The sequence below is a fragment of the Palaemon carinicauda genome, chromosome 26 (assembly GCF_036898095.1).
Source record: "Palaemon carinicauda isolate YSFRI2023 chromosome 26, ASM3689809v2, whole genome shotgun sequence".
NCBI lineage: Eukaryota > Metazoa > Arthropoda > Malacostraca > Decapoda > Palaemonidae > Palaemon > Palaemon carinicauda.
This window is the reverse complement of record NC_090750.1, coordinates 50972657-50977656: the sequence shown is the minus strand read 5'-3', so window position 1 is coordinate 50977656 and position 5000 is coordinate 50972657.

The window sequence follows — 5000 nt, the reverse complement described above, 5'->3', positions numbered from 1 at the left end:
GAAACACAATATCTTCATCTGCAGCTCATATATTACTAATATTTACCACTGTGGAGTGTGTATGTAAAAGAGAGAGAGAGAGAGAGAGAGAGGAGAGAGAGAGAGAGAGAGAGAGAGAGAGAGAGAGAGAGAGAGAGAGAGAGAGAGATTTTTAAATAAAATCTTGGAAAATATAATGAAGAATCTTTACCATATGATAGTTTCTCAATAAAAGTAGGTAATTTGTGGTTTTAAGATAGTGATTAGTTGAAAAAAAGGATCTCATTTCAACTACAGAATTATTAAGAATAAGTCAAAATAATAGAAAAATATATGTACCATAAATTTTTGAATCATCAATCATAAAAAACATCAAAATATTCCAAATGAATTACTTATTTTATAGTCTCGAATGCTGTCTGCAATTACAAGGATATTCACTGGAAACTGTTCTTTCAACAATAAAGGATTATTATATGTATTTCATCAAGAATCATAATATATATATATATATATATATATATATATATATATATATATATATATATATATATATATATATATATATATATATATATATATATATATATATATATGTGTGTGTGTGTGTGTGTATCTGCATATTTTCAGTATCAAATTTCAAGGCTTATAAAATCAGCCACTAAAGAAAATAACATCTGACGTAAAACTGTATTTTCTAGAATGAGTTACATGAAAGTTCATTATCGTTTTAAATTATTGTAAGTCATTTTCTATTATTGTATGTCATTTTCTAGATGAGCAAGGTAAATGAAAAATGCATATCGCAGCAGGGGTAATTCATAGAACATACTTTTACCAGCTGCCAAATGAGGCAATTTTCTCTCAAATGAGCATTTTATACTGCTATTGGTGAAGGGTTATTGCCATAATGTATCGGTAATATGCCTCGAAATAGCTTATTTTCATCGCTGCAAGAACATGATGGGTCATTTCAGATTAATATTTCCTGCGATGTGATTGTTATGATACACATTCAGATAATTCAGCAAGTAAAAATACTTATAGTTTCCACGAAGTAAATTGATAAAGCCTAGAGAAGAAAATGGTGACGTTGCAATTGCCATTAATAGTGATGATTATCATTAATGAATTTATCTTGACATACTTCTTGGTTTTTTTGGGCTCAAGCCATGTCGTCCTGATGGATGTTCCTATAGGGTAGCTTCCTAGGGTATATTACAACTACGGTGATATTCCCAGAGAATTTACCTTAAGGTACCCAGAATTCTAACTCCTGGAGCGAATATCCCTAATGAAAGGGATATCGCGACATGGCAATCTGCACCCCAAACAGAGATAACACATCGAGGGGTCAATTGGCAAGAAACAAAAACGGGAAAGAAAAAGGGGGAGCCGCTCCCAAGGCTCCCTCTTCTCCAGTTTCGTAAGCGTGCCTGGCGCCAATCCTGTCGCCATCTGTATTCCTTTTTGCGTAGCTTAACAACTCGGTGTTTTTTCCTGTGTTTCTCGCAAATCTTTGATTTATTCAGCTTTTCATGGCTTCTCCACCTTCGTCGGCCTCTGATAAGTTGAGTACCATTTCTTTTATGTATAAATGTAGGCTCTTGGTAAATTTTTAAGTGATTAATGGGATTAATCTTTGTTACAAGAGCCGTAGCCTACCGGAGGCGTCATGGACGCTGTCGCTCGCTAGGTATGAGTTTTAGTTAGCCAGAGCGACATTCCCGGTTGTTTTGCTTTAATAAATTTTAGCTATTTAGCGTTACATAGGATTTCCTTTCGTGCTTTAGTATTATTTTGGCGAAGTATTCGCCAACTCTGGCCTACGCTAGGCCATGTAGCCTAGTCGTTTGGTCCTAGTACTTTCTGCATGATTTTGGTTTTCCGAGTGTATTAAAACTTTATTGAAGCTTTAGGCTGTTTTTTATACATTTAAGATTATGTTGAATATTTCCAAGATAGTATACGAGTGAGTTTCGGTGATTTAGGTAATCGATTCTCTTGGTGCCTAGGCTAAGTTGCTTATGGAGCCTTAGTATACTTTCTCAAACTCCCCGGTTGCTTTCTTTTCTTCGGAGAAGGTATGCAATCCCTTTCCCTCTGTTTAAGCCTTGGGCTTATCCCTAAGTGGTTTATCTGAATTAACTTTCGATAAAACTATACTGGGGTGTTACTGTACCTTCCTGTTCCAGTAAGTCTGGTTTCAAAGAGGGACAGAACAACAGAGTTTTTAGTCTGAGTCTGTGTTCGTCTGGCTTGGGTTAGAGTCTCCCTCGCTGGCCTGACACAGACATAGGAGGCTTAGCCTCCTTAGGTCACTACCGAAGGTTTCTGTACGAGATGATTCCTTCTTTTGTGATCTAGCAGACTAGTCCTTGTTGCTGTTCTTGGTGGCAGGATAAGATCCTTTCCCTGGGAGTAGCAACACCTTCCTTGCTTTGGTTCTTTGGGAGCTGGCAAGTATTGCTGGCCTCCCTCCTTGGATCTCCCTTAGGCTAAGATGAGTTTCCTTGGCTGCGGGTGATCCTTCACTAAAGCAAGGTTGGTAGGACCCTCTTTTGTCCCTTCCCCCTCTATCTCCGTAATGGCCTAGCCATTACAGTACTGTACGTCATTCTACATCTGGACCTAGGATAGGTTAGGATGTGGAATTGACTCAGTCCTTTGCCGGCCGGCAGAGTCTGCCGGCCGGCAAGGGTCTTCTGCTTGAGTGCTGCCCGGACCTCCCTTGGTCCCTCATCCATGCCTGCCTGTGAGTCAGGCGGCATTGGTCAGGAAGCCTGAATTAAATTCTCCCCTTCCTTATATGCACTCTTTAGGATTGCCGGGCTTGGAGGTTGTTTACGCTCTTATCCCGGCATCCATTCTGTTTTCTTCTAGTGCTGTACCCGACCCGGCTGCCGGCCTCATAGGCCGGCAGCCGGGCAGTCGTAGTCCTCTGGTTCTTTTGCTGCTGGCTGGCATCGGTTGTTTACCTTTGCCGGCCGGCTAATGACAGCCCTTGTCTGCCGGTCGCCAGGAGAGTGGCCGGCAGCCGGGTGCTACCTTGTGTAGCCGACATGGGCTGTTGCCGGCCGGCACATGCATTTGAACCAGCGTTCTGCCGCCTTATAGCTGTTAAGTAGTATACTATAAAGCTAGTTATGGTGTGTGCCGGCTGGCACATAACCTTCTATACTGTACCAGTATTCTTCAGTATAACATATACTGTAAGAGGAAAACTGACCACATTAAACCAAAAAGGGGAGTTAAAAAAGACATAAAATTCTCATATTAGATATGATACTAAGAAGCTCTTCGTTTCCATTAATTATACACTAATATGAATTTGGACCGAAATTTCATAAGGGTACGCTCGTTATTATAGAACAGGATTCTGTAACCATTAGGGCTCAGATGTATAGGGGAATAGGAATAATAAATGTTTAGTTATAGAAGACTCAACTTGAGTAATTTCTTAATGATGTTTTATTACTATGGGTAGAATTATTCAAATTTCATTGTTATGTTACGCTTACCTGTAAACAGGTATGGAGGGACAGGGTCTTTATCTGTTGTGACTGATACCCGTCGTAATATAGTCACATTCCAGCACCTTTGTGTAGCTGGTAATTCATTTCCTAACCGCTTCGACACTTAGTGGTATGTACATGAGCAAAGGAATCGATCAGCCATATTTCTCAGGGGCTAAAAAGCCAACGTTAATACTATTTTACTCAGCAGTTGTGCAAAGCAACGATATCTTGAATCACATATGGATTCACATTCCTTCGTCCTGTATAAGTGAAGAATGAAAGGCTTTTGCTAATTCAAAAATCTTCGCAGGTTCAGCAGTTGTTTCTAAAAAAAAATGACAGAAAAATCTTGTTGATCTTCATGCTTTTCCAACAGGCTTTTGCACTACAGTTTTCTTTGTATGATGACTTTTAAATTTCATAGAGGAAGGCATGTGCAGTTTGCTTTCTGTATTTCATTTGCCTGGTTTTAAGAAGAATACATTTTTCTTTGATCCACTTATATATTTAGGGAGAACTAACAGTTCTCTATCTTCGAATATTATTACGGATTCAGCTTAGGTAAACTTTTCAATACCAGTAGCAACAATTAGTGTACCCGTATCTTCAATTGCTGGTTTTACGCAAAACCCTCAAATAACAATCGTCTACAGGCCCTTCCAAACGAGGGGCTGATGCAAGGTGGGCACTCTCATTTGCCCGTAATTTTTTCGCTTTGAAACAGTGTAGAAAACTTATAATGTCCCTTTTCAGTACTCACCATCAGATATACGTTCTGAAAACCCTTCCCATGTAAACACTGGACAACCATCACTGCAAAATGAACTCTTCTGATATAAACAGAATAAATATACGTTATTCGTAGGTATTAGTACACTACCTCTATACTACAGTGAGTTCAATAGTAAGAAAGAGAATACTTTCTGGCATAACCACTTAAAGAGAATACGTTTAAGAAAAGTTCTCTAGGCATTTCTCATCGAGCTTGGCTGAACTCAAGAATTATAATTAACTAGCAGAGATACCCAGTGATGCCCGGGTGTTGGATTAAAATGTCATTTATGTAAGTATCTTTGTGATAATTCATTCTTAAATTTTTTTTTTTTGAACTCCTATATATTCTTATTGCCCAATATTTCACATGTGGAAGCTGCAACTGTAAAGTTGAAACCTTTCCTATGTGAAGGTGGAGATGACATTTGAAACAAAATCATCTTTACTTTCCCTCCAAAAATGCAAAATATAAAAATACAATGAAAGATGTTCATTCTTCCATTTCAGTTCACCAAAATGGTTGAATTTCTGTGTCATTAGTCCAATTTGTACTATCTTGTCTGTTTCTTACCGATGTCTTGGGTCATATTTGAAGGAACCAAAACGCTTTTCCTATGCATGAAATGGGCGTGCTCTAACTTCTGCATGCCTGACTCTATCAATATGGTGATTATTCTCAGCTTCTTATTATTATATCTCTTTTCCTATTTGTTATTTCTTATTATCTAC